The 19,076-nt window shown below is 41.7% G+C and overlaps 1 protein-coding gene across 1 annotated transcript in view; it reads left to right on the top strand.

Moving 5' to 3' along the window:
- Nucleotides 1-19,076, top strand: part of CHD7 (chromodomain helicase DNA binding protein 7) — a 190,702-nt gene that overhangs the window by 22,969 nt on the left and 148,657 nt on the right. The window lies entirely within an intron of this gene.

Raw genomic sequence — 19,076 nt, forward strand, 5'->3', positions numbered from 1 at the left:
GCATGGTAGTCTTTTAAAATACTGTGCATTTGACACATGGAAAAGCAGAATATTTTGTTTCCTTTTCTTACTCTGGGGGCCAATTGTTGCCAAGCAAGTGTTCTCCTAGCTGAGATGGAGATTTGCTCCATTCCTTTTTGTCTTGCCCACACCTGGAACCCAGCAAATTTGCCCCTCTATCCTCTCCGTCTGAAGTGAGTCACACAAAACTGGGGACGGCCCAGGGGCTATCTGCCCCCCTGACCATCGCCCCCCTTCCCGCCCCCCAAAGCATCACAACTTTTACTAGGCCACACTCCTACTTCCTGCCTATTCTTCCCTTTGCACACTCGCAGATGACTCAAGATCCTGGGAGCAAAGCAAGGTAGTTTCTGAGCAGGGGTGGGAGGTGTCTTCCTTTCCATGCATAAATTGGTATTCCCAGTTCGATGTATGATTCTAAGGGGAGGCCTCTCCTCCTCCTCTCCCTCCAAAAAGCCATCTGTGGTGTCTCCCCTTTCCTTTCCCCAAATTGACCTTCAGCCTATTTCTCTCCTGCATGCTCTATCCATTAGGTCTCTAGCTCTTCTCCTGCAGAAGGTTCCAGAGGAAATTCCCTCTTCAATTTTCCATTTCTAGAAATGCTATAAGCTGCAGGACCTGAGCTCTTTGTGAAGTGAACTCTGTGCTTTTGATGCTCTGAAGATTGACTGGCCAGAACCTTCTCCCCAAGAGACCTTTCAACTGGTGCCCCCTTCAACTTTAAAAAGAATATTTAAAAAGATGTTTCACTTCTTGCAAGCTACTCCCCCAATTATTCCTGAAATTGGGTGCTCAGTGTGAAGTAGTGGATGCACCATGAGGGGAGAGGGTTCAGAGGCAGCCGCCGCAAACAAGCTGATAAAGAGGGCTTATCCGGATGCTGCTGCCCTCTTCTTCCTCCTGCACAATGCTGAACACCCAGTGCCAGCCATCTGAGGCAGCCAGGGTTAGCCAGGCAGCACAGAGCTCACCCTATAGGAGCCAAAGTGCTCCATCAGTGCAGGACCGATCCAGGGCCAGCTGCGTGGTCAGCCACAGGCCAGATTCTAGCCAATGCCCTGCAAGACCTCTACCCTCCCCAGTTTTTCGCCTTTGCTACCTCCCTTCACCTTGCAGCAGGAAGAGGGGCAGGGCCACAGGGAGAAAACTCTGTGGCACCCCCTTTATGCATTCCTCTCTCAGGGTGCACCCAGTGCGCCCCCCCCCCCCCCCACACCATACCAACACCACACTGAGTAGGGATTTGTTCTAATTATATTTTTTTCCTATTTCTTACAAACATAATGTGAACATGTTACAATACAATACAATACCATACAGTACAATACATATATACATACACTTGACCAGACACAATCTTGAACACACTAAGGACATTGGAATGACTAAAATAACATATAACATACACAACACTTCCCATTGCTCGGATCTCTACTTTATCAATACATTTTCTCATTGTTTTATCTTAAACCCTGATATTGTTCTTTTCTGTTTCCCTTCATCAAATAAAAATATTTTCCTTACAAGTTATCAAAATACAACAGTCATCTTTTCATAGATCCTGGAAATTATTTACCTTGGTTTTAAATCTTATGAGTAACTCTTGTTTCTCTCTAAATTTCAACAACATTAAATTGTTTGACATTTTGAAAAAACCCAAAAAGTATATAGTATTTAACTTCCCCAAATAAACGATTCTATCTCTAACTATGATGCTTTATCTTATTTATATTTTCAGTCTTACTTACAAAGCGAGGTGTTATATATAAAAGTATAGTATATTAATTCTATTTTTATCCATCATGTTCTTTATATCATAAGTGTAACGATAGTGAAGCACCCAATATGTAAGAAAAAACCTGTTACATCATATCAGTACAACATTATTCCATTTTCTTTTTAAGAAAAGATAAAACGGTTCCCATTCTTCTTTTATAACTTCTTCATTTTTCTCTTTTATCCAACAAGTCATTCTGTCCATTTCAGCCATCTCAAACGCCTTCATCAGCCATTTCTTGGTAGATGGTACCTGATTCGATTTCCAAAAGCTTGCATAGACAGTTCTGGCACATGTAAGTAAATAAAACAGAAGTCTACCATGTTTTTTCCCCAGGTCTTTCTCAAACATACCTAACAAACACGTCTCTGGGAGAAATGGGATTTGGATATGTAATTCTTTAGTTATTTATACACATTTAACCAATATTGCTTAGCTACTTTACAAGTCCACCACATGTGGAAATAAGTCCCTGTTGTTTTCATACATTTCCAACACTCCGGTTTGATATTTTTGTACATTAGCGAAATTCTTTGTGGGAAGAGATGCCACCTATAAGTCATCTTATGAGTAGGGATTTGTAAGGATTATTACCCTGATAAGTGATATTCTGGAAGCTGTGGGACCACATGTCTCTACTAGTGGTTATTTGGTAATATAACTTGTGTTACACTTTTAAAATTCCCATCTTACCTTCAGTTCTGGTGTGTAATATGAAATAAACTGCTCCTGTGAGCTGGTGGTACTGTAAAAGGGAATGGATAAAGTTGAAAGCAATATTTTTCTTACTAGCCAAATGATTTCTGCTGATGAAGGCAGAATGTTTTAATCTACAAAAATGACTTAGGGCCTTTACAGACTGGCCTGAAAGGCCGGCCTGGGGGAAGAGTTGGGGCGCAGCGCCCTGACAACGCATGCCTGACACCGCCCCCTAGGGCACCCTGATGTTGCATGCCGCTCCAGACAGCATGCGGCATAATGGTGCACCTCTGGTGCTGCGTCCAGATGATGCAGTGCCGAAGAGGTGCCATATAGCCACACTGTGGTGGCTATGATGCTCTTTTGAGGGCACAAAAGGAGCCGCTTTTTGCAGCTCCTTTTTATGCCCCTCAGAAGGCTGCGTCGGGGCCGTGAGGTTGCCATGGCCCTGATCCGGTGCGAAAAGGGGTGGCTGCAGGTCACCTCTTGGGGGCGGTCTATAGAGCTCCTTACTTTATGGACTTATTTGTTCAGTTTGGTGCAATTACTCTTCTTTCATTATTTTATTCAGCGAGAATGCATTGGAACTGGGATTGTGTCAGGACATGTCTTAGAAGTGAAAATTATGGAATCTGTGAACTATAATTGTAGAAGCCAAAGAATTCTTACCCAACCATAGAGATATATATAGTGTGTTCTACAGGAAGGTGCTTAATTGTCTTACGGAGTTTTCTAAAGATAAGCTTCGTATAACTAGGGTTGCCATAAGTCAGGATCTCCAAACCGGGACAAATGTAGGGCAACATTTTCAAATGTAGGACCTTTTTTTTAAATGGAGGACACACGAAAAAATTTGATGATTTTTTAAAAAAATGTTAATATAAATGCATGTTTCTTAGGCATGCTCAAAATGGAGGACATTTTGGCATTATTCTGAGACAGATGGCAGAAATGTACTTCCCTCTCTGCTCAAACCACCCCCCTCCATTCTATCATCATCACTATCATTTTTAAAACAAGGCAGACCTGTTAGCATTAAAAGCACCAAAAATACACAAAAAAGACACTTTGAGGGAAATAAACCTTTGGAAATGGGCACCTCCTCCTCCTCCTCCTCTTCCTCTTACTTCTTCCCCATCCTCTTCCTCCTCCTCCTCCCCTTCTTCCTCTTACTTCCTCCTCCTCCTCTTCTTCCTCTTCTTCCTCCTCCTCCTCCTCATCGTTGGTTGAATTTCGCACCAGGAAATGGGTGCTTTTCCCTCCCCCTGGCCCAGAGGCCTATCCTCCTCGGTCCTCCTCCTCCCTGTCCTCCTCCTCTTCCTCCAAAGCTCATTGGCCAGTGGCAGACTGGGGCTGGAAACAGGCCAGCCCCCGCTCTTCTGCCATTGGCCAGACAGCTTCGGGGATGTGCGCTCCTTTTTAAGCCCCGTGCGCAGGTGCGCAAGAGGGGTGAGCGCATGCTTCTGTCAGCTGCTGCCTGAGCAAGTTCTGCAGGCGGCACAGCAGCTGCACAAAAGAAGGAGGAGTGGAGGAGGAGGAGGGCGGCGCGGCTGAGGAGGAGGAGGAGGAGGTGGGTGGCCGGCCAGCGCCAGCTGCATTAGCGGCTGCGGCAATGGCTGCATGAGTGGGCCCGGCCCAGAGGCCGGGCCCAAACCCAGGATTTAGGGGGAACCTGGCCGGGTCAGGTTCCCCCAAAAGCGTGATTGTCACGGGAGCCGCCGGGTTATGGCATCCCTACGTATAACTGTCATATTTCTGAAGAAAAAAGATGCAGAGGTCCTGATCCATAATTTTCCAGGGAGTTGCCAAGGGGTGGGGAGGATGTTTCTCTGTAATAGACTTTACTGATGTAAAGGATCTTGCATGTTTGATCAAGTTTATTTGATTTGAGTGGTAGCTATGTTCTATGTAAACCTGGGAGATTTGAGTTGCCTTGGGAGGCAAAAAATCACCCTAAAACCAGCCCCAAAATGGAAAGAGAACATTTTGGATGTTCTGGTGATTTTGAGGGGCTTCTGTGGGTCCTGCAGGCTGCACCTAGGGGTCCCAAGGACTGTATGCAAACCATGGACCAAACTTTGGCCAGCCCTGCTATACAGGCATGTGCACAAGGCAGACTAGCAAGTTTAGTGCTATATATATTCATTATTGATACTTAAGAAATTGACTTCTTCTGTGATATATTAATTTGATATTCTTGATATTGTGTTTATGGCAGTTGATGAATACTGATTGCCTATGCATACAATGATTGATTATCTAAATCTGTAACCTATGTTCATTGTGCCTTGATTTTCTTTTCCCTGTGATCGCATAGTTGGACATCTTTGGTTTTTGTTTCATTTGCAAGCCAGTATTCATAAGTCAAGAAGAAATCCTGGTTTGTGTATTGAGTTGTAAAGAGAGCAAGAAGCGAGGACCCTCAGTTCAAATGACATACCTCCAAAGAGCCATTTGGTTTTAGCAGTTAACAGCAGTGGGCAAAGACAAGGCAAGAATGAATGGACTGTGAGCTCAAAGCTCTTCCATTTTGTCTTCCCTCTTTGGGAGAATGCAGCCACTGTGTAGCCAGTAACTGGGGGGAAATCACTTTTTAGAGATTTTATTAAATGTGGTCACCTATGGTAAGATAGTACAGTTGGCCTTTTAATCCTTCCCATGACATGTTCAGTATGTGTTGCTACTTGAGCTTTTTAATATCTGTAAAGTTTAGTGACATCATTAGTTAAAACAGTTGTATGATATTGTGTAAGATAGACTGATTTAACCTCAGCTAGTCATTTAGGTCCAAAACACATTGCAGAAATAATCCAGTCTGAAACTGCTTTAGCTGCCTTGGCTCAGTGCTAGGGAATCTTGGGAATTGTAGTTTGTTGCGGCACCATAGCTCTGATAGAGATGGCTAAATGTCTCATAAAACTACAGTTTCCAGAATTCCCTAGCATTGAGCTAGGGCAGTTAAAGTTGTCTCAAACTGGAATATTTCTACAGTGTGTTTTGGACCCCAGTTCATTAAATTCTTGACACATTTTAACACATGTATGAAATAGTAGTTTTCTCTCCGAGTTTCTTCCAAAGTTTTGGAGCCCAGTTCATTCAGAGATAGAAAATAAACCCTGCATGTGTCTTTATGGTTTTTTTGTCATTGATTCATGTATGCTTCTGGACAAGGCCCTTTGGATGGTACACTAGCCATTTCACTTATTGTCTAGGGAAACAACAATCATGTTGGTGGTTTAAAAATACACACATTAAGTGCTCTCTCAGTGAGATATCAGTGCAGTAGAGCTCCTCATAGGTAGGAGAACTCTTTATGATGTGTGTTGGGAACTTTTTATGATGCATAAATTGGTCCTAACTTAATTATATACTTAAAGGAAACTGATGCTAATTAATTTGGTTTACTTCGGTTCTTATTAAAAGAGTTCCTACAAATGTTACTAGTGTTAAGATGCAATTGCTAGACTATAATCTATCATGCCAATGACAAAAGTGTCACCTAAATTCTCATTTAAAGTAGTCCCTCCTGTGGTTAGTGTTATAAGCAGTTTTTCTTTCTTTTTATAGTAAGACTTATGTTTGCCAGTAGGCTTCCAGTATAAAAATGGTTGTGACTTGCAGTTCCCCATACCATTCCCTGCTTCTCTGTTTAGTTACCATTTCTAGTCTGTAGTCTGTAAAATACAGTACTGTATGTTCTCTCAAAATATGATAGCTTGTCTAGTTGGCTTCAAGATTCAAGTTGTACACTTGTACTAGTTGTATCATTTGAATGAAAAATACAAAATCGAGCAAGTATTTTGCATAAAGGCAGAATGGCAGTTCTTCCCAAATGGTCATGTTTAAGCCACCCTTTTATATTTTACTGATGTATTAGTAAGTGTGGGTATTTGGCTTCTGTACAAATGTTTATGGTTGCCTTCTAGAATGTAGGAAAGCTGTTGTACAAAAAAACCCCTTCAAAGACATAAACTGAAATCAAATAAAATATGTGAAGCTTCTGTGATTGTACTTAATGAAAAGATAGTCTTTAGTACTCTTTCTATGTAGAAAATTGTTAAGAACAGATAAAACATACTGTCATGAGTTTTTCTTTGTAACTTAGCTGTACTCATAATAGTCTAATATCTGAGACTTTGTCAAATTTATTATTTGTTTCATATTGGATTACAGTATATTAAATGTGAGTTATGCTTAATGCATCTGTTTTGTATGCCAGAAAATGAATGAAGCAGCCATGCGTTAGCAGCTACAGCCGAGTGCAAAGCCTCCAGCTTACTATTGTGACCTCTGCTCTTTTGTGTCCTGTGACACTCAGCTTGTTTTTGTGCTCAAGTTTATTCATGATAGATATGTTTTCCTCCCAATCACATATATTGAGCTCTTGCAAAGAGAACATATAAATTATTTTCAGCTGCAGCCCTTGCTAAGCTTGAAAAGAAAAGAATGTTCATAGTATGTTCAGGAGGGGCTGTTTAAGGAGAGTCCCCTACGTAACGTGATGGTGACAGTGGACAATATCATTCTTTACAGTATGAAAAGAGTTGACTTTGGGATATCTCTTAAAGGCAAAAGAGGTAGGAAATGCCAGATGACTTTGTTAATGAGTGACAAATGCTGTAAGTGTACAAACTCATTTCCTGTAATGAGAGTAATAAGTTGTGCTTTGTCTCTCCCCCCGCCCCCCCAATCCCCAGTTTTCCTCAGTATGTGGCTGTTGGCCTTGTGTTGTGAATCTGGTTTAGTGTCAGCTTTATACAGCAGTATAATTGCTTGGAGATTTTGATGTTTGTTGGCAGCAATACAACTTTTCCCTCTCATCACACTTCATTTTGTTCTGGTCATTTTGACATAGCTGTTGCATATTCAGTGGTTCGGTAGCTAGAAATGGATAGCAAGTTAAGTTTATTTTGCTGCTCATTTTGTTCTTGAGAAGTACTTTAAATTTTCAAGTACCTTGCATTTTAGCAGATGTATTTTGGATATTTAGCACTCCAGCTAAGGCTTTTGAAAACAACCCCAGATCTTGATGTCTCCTTTGACTTCTTGGTAGCTAATGTTTCTACAGCAAAGCATTTTTATGGTGTAAGCAATGTAAAGTCAGTCTGATCGCTTCTCTAATGAGCTAAGCTTACCCTGAGTTTTCTAAATCTTGTATACTGAACTGATAGTGGTTACTAATCTAGTTGAAAATGGTAGTATTTTTAATGCAGTATTGTTTTTAAAGTTTCTCTTTTACTCAGCAAATTGAAATTTGATTTTTTTAAAGGCAACATAAAATTGCTTTATATTGTTCTGTATGAATAAAGCTGAGCAGTCCTTAATCTTCAGGCTATCTTCCCCATGCAACTCAATAGCAGGACCAGCTGTTGAATGGGTTCCTCCTTGGCATGGGTCACTGTTTCTCCTGTATCTTACATGTATAGCAACTAGTAATCACATGAGATTGCAAAACAAATTACCTTTTTTTCCTGCAAGATTTTATTTTATTTCTTTCATTTATGGCTCCTCTTTGTTCCCCAGTGTGCCCAGATAGGGAATTTACAGAGGGCGTGAGGGTGGTGAGATAAGGCAAGATGAGAAAGACTTGAAGGAATTCAAAGCAGCCAACATCCTTTGATGCATTTTGAGATGATACATTGTGTTGAGTGTTCAACTTGGGTCTCCAGAAGACCTAGAATCAAATCCATACTATGGCTGCATCCACAGTGCAGAAATAATCCAGGTTGATACCACTTTAACTGCCATGGCAATGCTATTGAATCCTCATAGTTTGTTGTGCCACCAGAGCTCTCTGACAGAGATTAAATATCTCATAAAACTACAAATCCTAAATGCCATAGCATTGAGCCATGGCAGTCAAAGTGGTGTCAGTTTGATTATTTTTGCAGTGTGGATACAGATTTAGGCATGGAAACTCACTGGTTGACCTTCAACAAGTTGGAGTCTTTCAGCCTCAGAGGAAGACAGAGGCAACTTCCTCTTGAACATCCCTGGCCAAGAATGCCCCATTATAGATTTGCCTTAGCATCATCATAAATTGGAAACTACTTTAAGGTACATACAACAAAGGGGTGTTAGCACTACTCAGATCCAGTGCCTATATTTTCTCACTTTAGAGTCATCAAGTACCTTTCTTTTCAGTTCCTCTGAGACAAGTTCCTCTGAGGGGCAAGTGCTGGCATTCATCCAGGAAAATAACCCTGCTTTAGGAATGGAGGAATTCCCATTTGCTTCTTCTTATCAGGCTTTCTTTTTTTCCATTAGGAAAGGGGATTGGAACAGAATCTATCATTTCATTAAATAAGGTCACATTCTGAATTTGTGCACTAGTATTCACCAAGTTTTAACTGCTCTTTATGCTTCCAATTGTGTTTCCCAGCACTTTTCTGTCTGACAAGTCTCTGTTCCTCTGTTAAAGAGAATAAGGGTAGTATAATGGCTAGTAGCTGTCACAGTGCTATTCTAATGGAAAAGAAAGGTGAAGTTGCTGGGAAGTGCAGGATTGGTTCATGGCTGCTAGCATATTGAACATCTTATATTTTACTTTGCTTAATTCAAAGTGGCTCACATAATAAATGTAAATAATACATGAAAACAGATTTATTAGGAAATTACAGAAATAAAACAGCAAAAGCAAATCAGCTTCAGTTATAGAGTAAAATAACAAAACTTAGGAGAAGCGCCAAAAAAACACTCATTGTTTTGGCCACTTATTGTATGGCCAAATACCTGATAGGATAAAGTGTTTGAACTTGATGAATCTCACTATAGAGGGCATTTGGGTGTTGTGCATTTGGGCTCTTCAGAGTGATTGCCATTTCTATAAAGGTCCATCTCCTAGTGGGTACCTGGCACATTTTACTTTACAATGGGATCTAGAGCCAGGCCTCAAAAGCTGAGCAAACATGACAGGAGAATATATGGAAGAAATCTGTCCTTAATGTTTCCATCCATTTATGGTGTTTTATAGGTGAAAACCAGGCTCTTTAATTTAGTATGGAAATAAACAGCAAACCAATGCAAGTAGAATTAGATATCTATCTAGCCAGTGCTTTACAGCTGCAGTGTGTACAAGGTGAAATTGCTGAACACTTTCAAAGGCATCACTATATGGAACCTGTTACAGTAGTAGAACTTTGAAGTTAGAACATGAATTAACTGTAGTGAGCTGATATTGTCAGGAAAGGCTGCTTTTCTTATAACTACATGAGATGGTCTACCATAGCTATGAAGAATGCCACCCATTATGCATCATGGTTGTTTTAATTTGAAACTGAGTGTGTGCAGAAAGCAGTTTTTTAAAATGGAGGCGGAGATAGCAGTGAAGTTCTTTTGCAATCTGGGCCCAGTCTCCTTTGGATCCTTGAGGATCATACCTTGAAACTGTAACTGCCATTTTTTCTTTTATTTCTGTATCTTTGTAAAAGAGATAGGTAAAATTGGCAGATGAAGTGAAGTGAAGCTGCTACAGAACCTTGTTTTGTTTCACACATTGCTGTCACCTATTTTCTTTTTGGCTACAGAATTACATAGAAAAAGCAGAACAGCATTGTTAGCTCTATATATGATAATCTATATTTTCAGACTGATGCTAGAATGTACAGAGAAATTGAGACAGGGCTGCTATTCTCACTCAGAAGGATAGCAACCATGGCGATCTCTGTATTTAAAAAACAACAACAACTTAACCTGAACACACAGATGAAGTTGGACAAATCTTCCATCACCATTGTGGTCTTCTTGTGCATCCTGGATTCAGAAGACAACTCTTTTAGTAAAGTGGTGCAATATTCTAGTCTCTCCATACTTGTGAAAAGTGTGTCAAGGGCATGTGAAGGAATAATGGAGGACTAGGGAGAGGAAAATGCCAGCTAAAGAGATTTTGCTGCCTTAGGCAGAGCAAGAGCTCCCAATGCAGAGTGTGTGATATCAAGTGCCCAAAGTCAGTCAAGTAATTTTATTACCTGAATTAGGAAACAAACAAAAACAAATACACCTAAGTCACTTCAACCGACCAATTTCTTCATGTCTTCTTTGCCCATTCCTCCTCACAGCATGCCTAATAGTACTGTACTGAGTACTCTGTTTGGTGCTGCCTTTGAATAGTGTTTGGAAACTACACCTAATACAAAACCAGACTGTTCTCTGGGAGTGATTACAGGAAATGCAAAACGCCTTTGTTAGAACTCTACTGACTATGTTCTGTTTCTAATTACAATTCAAAATGCTGATTATGCCCTACAAAGCTTTGTATAATTCCTGTTTATCTTAAGGACTGTATATCTCTATATGATAAATTTTAAAATCTGCAAAGAAAACTCTGCCTTCAGAGATGCACACTCGTCCCTCCACATTCGCTGGGTTTAGGGGCACAAGACCCCTGTGAATGTGGAAAAACCGCAAATAACAAAAACTATGTTTTTACCGAAGAGAACACCTCTCTAGGAACCTCTAGGTCCTCCAGTGCAACTCTGTGGTCAACATCTTCCAGACATGGACCATAGAATTGCACTGGAGGAGCTACAAATGTCTAGGGGAGTGTTTTCTCTAGGAATCTCCAGGTCCTTCAGTGCTACTTTTGGTTAAAGTTCACCATAGAATTGTGCAGTAGGACCTAGATATGCCTAGAGAAAATATATTTATAACATCTGTGAATAATCAAATCTGCAAAAGTCAAAGCCGCAAATGTGGAGGGACGAGCGTATTTGAATGGGACGTGGTAGTGGCCTTCTTGATGACTATCCCAGGGAGATTAGGGTAGCTCCCCTCACTTTAGTTGTTTTGTTCTTTTCCTAAAGGTTCTAAAGGTCTTTTTACTCAGAACAGGCTGTTCCAGACTGACCTGATAGAAATGGACAAGCTGGAATTTTAATGTTTTAATGCATTTACTAAGGTGCTTTACAGCATAATAATGATTTTTAATGTATAAGGTAAATTGTAATTACAGTCGCCCCTCTATTTTGGCAGGGATCTGTCCTGGACCCTTCTGCAAAAACAGAGTTTTACTTATATTCAAGCCCCATTGCTCTTCGTCCCTCACACATAGGCAAGGGACGCGAGTCCGAAGACCGCAAGAACAGAGGGAGGACTGTATTATGTTTAATTAAATACAGATATACCTCACTTAGCAAAGTCTATCATAGAGTTGGAAGAGACCGCAAGGGCCAGCCAGTCCAACCCCTTGCCATGCTGGAAATCTAAATCAAAGCATCCCTGACAGATGGTCATCCAGCCTCTGTTTAAAAACCTCTAAGGAAGGAGATTCCACTACACTCCAAGGGAGTTTGTTCCACTGTCGAACAGCCCATACTATCAGGAAGTTCCTCCTAATGTTGAGGTGGAATCTCTTTTCCTGTAGCTTGCATCCATTGCTCTGGGTCCTAGTCTCTGAAGCAGCAGAAAACAAGCTAGCTTCCTCCGCAATATGACATCTCTTCAAAAATTTAAACAGGGCTATCATGTCACCTCTTAACCCTTTTTTCTCCAGGCTAAACATCCCCAGTTCCATAAGGCGTTCCTCATAGCACATGGTTTCCAGACCCTTCATCATTTTGGTCGTCCTCCTTTGGACATGCTCCAGTTTCTCAACATCCTTTTTAAATTGTGGTGCCCAGAACTGGACACAATATTCCAAGTGGGGCCTGACCAGAGCAGAATAGAGTGGGAGTATTACTTCCCTTGATCTAGACACTATACTTATATTGATGCAGCCTAAAATTGCATTAGCCTTGTTAGCTGCTGCATCGCACTGTTGACTCATGTTCAGTTTGTGGTCTACTTGGACTCTTTCACACGTAGTCTCGTTCAGCCAGGTGTCCCCCATCCTATATCTGTTCATTTCAGTTTTCCGCCCTAGGTGCAGTACTTTACATTTCTCCGTGTTGAATTTCATTTTGTTAGCTTTGGCCCAGCTTTCTAATCTATTAAAGTCATTCTGAAATTTGATCCTGTCCTCAGGGGTATTAGCTACTCCTCCTAATTTGGTGTCATCTCCAAATTTGATAAGTATGCCCCTGATTCTGTCATCCAAGTCATTGATAAAGATGTTGAACAGCACTGGGCCCAGGACAGAACCCTGTGGGCCTCCACTGGTCACTTCTCTCCAGGATGAAAAGGAGCCATTATTGTGAACCCTTTGGGTTCGGCCGGTCAACCAGTTACAAATCCATGTAACAGTTACGTTGTCTAGCCCACATTTCACTAGCTTGTTTGCAAGAATGTCATGGGGAACCCTGTCAAAAGCCTTACTGAAATCAAGATAATACTGTATCTACAGCATTCCCTTCGTCTACCAAGCTGGTAATTTTATCCAAAAAAAAAAAAGATTTGTCTGGCATGACTTCTTTCTCTGAAACCCGTGTTGACTGCTTTCTAGATGTTCACAGACTCTCTGTTTAATGATCTGCTCCAGAATCTTTCCTGGTATATATGTCAGGCTAACAGGATGATAATTGTTGGGATCCTTTCCCGCCCCCGCCCCCCTTTTTGAAGATGGGGACAAGGTTTGCCCTCCTCCAGTCTGCTGGGACTTCTCCTGTTCTCCAGGAGTTCTCAAAGATTATTGCCAATGGCTCCGATATTACATTTGCCAGTGATTTCAGTACCCTTGGATGTAGTTTGTCTGGAGATTTATATTCGTTTAGATTAACCAGATATTCCTGTACTATCTCTTTACATATTCTGTGCTGAAATTCCTCTGTTCTGTCCTCTGCTCCTTTATCCTCAGGTTGAACACCCTTTTCCTTTTCTGAGAACACTGAGGCAAATAAGGTGTTGAGTAATTCTGCCTTTTCTCTGTCCCCTGTTAGTATTTTGCCATCTTCTCCACCCAGTGGCCCTACCATTTCCTTCTTCTTCCTTTTACTGCGGACATATTCAAAAAAGCACTTTTTGTTGTTCTTAACCTCTCTAGCAAGCCTGAGTTCATTCTGTGCTTTAGCTTTTCTGACTTTGCCCCTACATGTGCTAGCTGTTTGTTTGAATTCCTCTTTGGTAATTTCCCCATTTTTCCATTTCTTATACATGTTCTGTTTAAAACTTAGCTCAGTTGAAAGTTCCTTAGTCATTCATCCTGGTTTCTTGAGACATCTCCCATTTTTCTTCCTCATTGGAACTGTTTGAAATTATGCCTTCAGTATCTCCTCCTTGAGAAACTCCCATCTATCTTGAACTCCCTTCTCTTTTAGTATCCCTGACCATGGGATCACCCCCAGTATTTCTCTAAGTTTACTAAAATCAGCTTTCCTAATGTCTAGAATGCATGCCTGACTATGCCTGGCTTCTCCTTTCCATTGTATAACAAACTCCAGGAGTACATGATCACTCCCACCTAAGGATCTCACCACTTGCACTCCATTAACTAGGTCATCCCTGTTGGTTAGGATCAGATATAAAATAGCTGATCGCCTTGTTGCCTCTTCCACCTTTTGGACAATGAAATTGTCTCCAAGACCAGTGAGAAATTTGCTAGACCTTTAGGATTTGGCTGAGTTTGACTTCCAGCAAATATCAGGATAGTTGAAGTCACCCATCACTACTACATCTCTCCTTTCTGAGTGTGTGGTCATCTGTTCTAGAAAGACATCATCCACTTCTTCCATCTGACTTCCATTTGTAGTAGACTCCCACAGTAACATCCCTGTTGTTTCCCTCTATCCAGATGCTTTCCACCTGGCTTCCAGGATTGATGTCCTGGATCTCTTCACTGGTGTAAATGTCCCTGACATATAAGGCTATTCCTCCTCCTTTCCTGTTAGGCCTGTTTCTCTTTAAAAGGTTATACCCCTCTATTTCTATATTCCAATCATGAGACTCATCCCACCAGGTTTTGGTGAGGCCTATTATATCATATTTACTTTGTTGTGCTAGGAGTTCAAGCTCATCTTGCTTATTTCACATGCTCTGTGCATTAGTATAGAGACATCACACACCATGGGTCCCCTTTACTTCCTGCCTGTTCAAATTTTTTTGTCTCCCACTGTTGGGTCCTTGCACTGTTTGTCTTGTATCCTCTATGACAGTTTGACTATTTTCTCCAGCCCTTTTGCCTTCCAGAATATTGTCTCCCTCCCCTACATAACTCAGTTTAAAGCCTTCCTTATCAAATTTTTGAGACTATTGGCGAAAAAGTTTTTGCCAACTGGTGTGAGATGCAACCCTTCCCTTGCAGAAGTCTCTCCTCATGGAACCTCAGACCATGATCCAAAAATCCAAATAGTTCTTGGTGGCACCATCTGTGGAGCCACTTATTCACCTCTGCTATTTTCCTCTCCCTTCCTGGACCATGCCCTTCGACTGGGAGAAGAGATGAGATGACAACCTGTGCATCCATCTCTTTCAACTTCCTATCCAAAGCCTCATAATCCCTTATGATAGTCTGAAGACTGTGCCTTGCAGTATCATTGGTTCCTACATGAACCAAAAGAAAGGGGTAACGGTCAGTAGGCTTGACAGCCTCTCTGTCACATCATGGATCTTTGCCCCAAGGAGACAGTACACCTCCCAAGACATCTTGTCTCCTCTCAGCAAGGAGTCCCCCATGACCACCACACGCCTCCTCCGAGGCTTAGCAGCGGCTGTTCCCTCTGGTGGTACTCTCAGGGTCCCCTGCTCTGTCCCCGAAGTCTGTCCCTGCTGCTGTTCCTCATCATCCTTGATCAAATAGATTCTGCAGCTGCAAGCTCACAGAATGTTCCCTGGTTTCCCTACTTCTGTGGTGTGACATTCCTCCAACTGTCTACTTCTGTTGTGTGTGAAGAGACCTCCTCCTCCCCAGCAACTTCCTCTGTGTGTTTCCTGTCCAGGACCGTCTGGTCCGTTCTGGTCAGGAAAACCTCTTGCTCCCTATGATTCTGAAGTGTAGCTATCTGGGCCTCCAGCTGCTGTACTTTCTCTTCTAAGAGGGCTACCAACTTGCACTTAGTGCAGGTGAAGTTCCCCACATTTGTGGGCAAGAAGACAAACATCCCACAAGTGTTGCAGGTGACTGCAGCAGGTCCCTCGGTGTCCATACTGAAAAGTCTTAAGGAGGCACTGAATAAGACTGTGGGCTTCCCCTGTTAAACACCAGTATAAAGAACCCCTGTGGGCCTGGCCTTTGTTCCCAAACTCTGTTAGTGAGCTCAATCAACTGGGACTCTAGTTATGTACAGAGCTTCTGTCTACTAGCTCCTTCCAGAGGCAAGTTTCTGACTCACTTCCTCTGAGTAAGTCCCCACAAGCCCCTTAAGGGAGTAGTGAAAAGTAAAGTGCAAAATTGAAGGAGATGTCCTCTAACACTGTGCCCAGGTGAACTTCTCCTCTGTACTCCAAGCCCTCCTTGAATATAAAAATAAATGAATGTGAAAAGAAAAGAAAAATTCACACGCCGTTAGGCGCCGCCTCTGCCAGCACTTCTGTAGAATGAGTCTTCTAGCTCCTCCTCCTCCCAGTGACCAAAGAAATGGCTCACACTTTTGGCTCACACTTTTAAAATGTTAAGCTCTTACCCAAGCAAAGTGGACACAGAAAACCAGGGTCCTCTCTTGCAAAAAATGTCCCAGAATTCCTCTGCCAGCACAGATATGTTTCTGGATATTATTTTAACAGAAAATTTTATACCAGAGGCAGAGATAATACGGAAAGAATAGAAAAAGATTCCAGCCCAGCAAACGAACAAAACAATTCAACATGTTGCAGCAGATGTTTTATCCAAAACAAGCAGTATGTACAGCACACCCTCAGCTTACGCGGGGGATCCGTTCTGGACCCCCCCCCCGCATAAGCCGAATTCCACACATGCTCAAGCTCTATGAATGTGGCTTGTTCATGCGGCAGCGCACGCACACCATGGGCGTGCACCCCATTCATTCCAATGAGATGCGCCACCCCACGCGCTCCCGCACAGCTTTACACAGGTTTGAGCATATGCTCAAGTCCACATATAGCACACCCGCATATGATGCGGGTGCACTGTACTTGTGAAATGAAACAGCCAGGTCAGGTGAAGCATGCAGAAGTAAACAGAAAATTTTGATCCTTCTAGAGATGTTTCAAAACATTCTTCCAAAATACATCTAGGGAATGACTTTTTCTTTACTAGCTTCCACTTTTCTTATAATTTCCTGGTTATTGTGCTTTTTTAGCATAAGGCTATAGTTGGTGATGCAGACATGTCTGATTTCCCTATTTTTCTCTGTTTCACTGTTTACACATGCTCAGCGAGGGATTCTATACATAGACCCTATTTACTGTGCCTGCTGTAACACAGAGTTACAGTAGGATCAGCTACAGTAGTACCTCCATACTAGCCTACCTCAAACTTTTATTACATTACTTACTAAAGACCAACTTGCAACCTGACACTAAAAGTCTGTATTTTCCCAGACCGCCTTCAACTTCCCAGTGTTGATGCTGCTTAAAAAAACACCCTTCCAGCTAGCGAGAAGACAATAAGGAGAAGGGTGGGGTCTGGAGGTCATAAAAAGACTTTGTAAAAAGGACATTCTTTATCACAGTCTTTGTTAACTGACCTATGCCTACATTTTAATATTCTGTAAGCTGCTTTGCATTCTAACGGAGAAAGAGGATACAAAAGCAAAATAAGCAAATAAAGTAATTGGGAGAAATAATAAAGAGGATGGGATGTAGCCCTGGGGCATCTTACGCTTGATGGATAGTGTTCTTGCAGTCCTTATAGACTGACTGAATCTACAGTTGTAGGTATACTTGTTTCAGTATAACTTTCACTGAAGACAGTGGCACTTATTTCTGAGCAAACCAGAATAGTCTCATGATGCTTGGTGGTTAGCTTCAAAATACCATTATTCAAAGTTCCTTTGCTAAGGTGATTTGTGGAGTGGAATTCAGTTTCCTCTTCTTCCTAATGCTCTTTTTCTTTAACATCTGAACAGTGGACGGAAATCTGTCCAACAGATAATAGGTTTATTCCTCTCAGAAATGCAATGAAATAAAACATGCAAAGGTGAAAATTTTGTTTGTCATGTAAAGGCTACAGTCTTCTGAGATCAAAACTATCCAACTGACAAAAGCTTATGTTGGGAAAACACTGCCCAGGTGTAAAGCTACTAATGGTGCAAACCTATATATGTTGACTTATATGTAGACTGTATTGATTTCAGTTACCCTTTTTTTGGGGGTAAATATTTAGGATTTGTTGTATTGCATTGCTTGTCAGATGGTAGCAGTAAAATCATCACATAGATCTTTCAATGGTCTTGTCTTGCTTCTAACTCCTTATAATGCTGTCCACTGTGCCCTTACTTGGGGGCAGTAACTAGAGCTCTGTTGTCTTTTCCTTCTGTTTCCAGACTCTCCTGCCCTATTAACAATATGATGCAAACACATCCACTCCAGGTCAGTTGTCTGAGATGTAGAACTTTTCAAAAGCATATTGGGATGTAAAATGAATACAAGGTAGAATAGCAAATGTACCTTTGTAATTTTGAAGGCTTTCAGGAGATAATAGTAAGATAATCTTCAATGAGCAAACAAAATGTTGGTAAGATACAAGAGTAGGATGAACAGTGGACCCTTCTCATTCATGGAAACTCGATTGTGGAGCCTCCCCCACCCCCCACATATGGCAGCAATGTGTGTGCAAATGGTCTGCAGGCAGTCAAGTCTACAAATCACCAGCCTACTGATATGTATATATTACCAGCACACAGCGAATCTAACTACAATCCAGCTGGGAAGGACTGTCTTCTAAAATTTAAGATAATCTGGGAGTGTGACAGTTCCCTGCTGGTCCCCCTCCTCTCTTGCTGAACTGGATGGGACCCCTTGAGACAGCCTTTTACCCAAAGAACTCGCTGCCACTATCCAATAATTAACATCTTACACCTTAACAACGCATTGGGATGTCGCTGGGGATATTTCACTGGTATTTGCAAACCCAGTGAAGAACTAGCAAAGCTAAGGCATGTGAAAAGGAGTCAGAGTACTTTAAAGGAAAGTTTTATTTTAACTAAAGGAGTTCTATAGAAAATGAATAACATTACATGAAGGACCAGCTTGTCTTCCGGGCACAAATTTAAAGTACAATCATTTCAACCAAGCCAGTAAAATAAATCCAAATTCGATGTCACTGACTAGTACTAGTACATGCTCCTAATCTTACTCCTATATCAGATGGGATTTATAGTTCTGCTGGTTAGAAGCACCTCATTGACTCTCAGGCCTGAGACCAGACAGACATGCTGAAGTCAGCAGCCCATCTCATTGGACAGTTGCCATCTCACCACCAGTGATGTCAATTCTCACAATGTAACAGTACCCATTCCTCACATTTAACCCTTTGTTATTCAGGGGAGAAGGCTCTCTTATATGGAGGAATTCCCATTTATCACAGGGAGTTAAACACAATTCCCCATTGTGGAGTAAAGTGGCTTGTAGTAGTTCAGAGACACACTAATGTACTCCTAGGGTGCAACCAGTGCAAAGAAGAGCTGGACAGAAATGTTGCCTTGGAGTAGACTGCCTCCAAATGTCAGTGCAGGCTCTACTACCATTGCTCCATCTAGTAGGATTAGGGACTTGAGAGGCAGCTTTCTGTTTCTCCAATCTCTCCAGGTTT

Source organism: Sceloporus undulatus, chromosome 4 (assembly GCF_019175285.1).
Source record: "Sceloporus undulatus isolate JIND9_A2432 ecotype Alabama chromosome 4, SceUnd_v1.1, whole genome shotgun sequence".
Taxonomy (NCBI): domain Eukaryota; kingdom Metazoa; phylum Chordata; class Lepidosauria; order Squamata; family Phrynosomatidae; genus Sceloporus; species Sceloporus undulatus.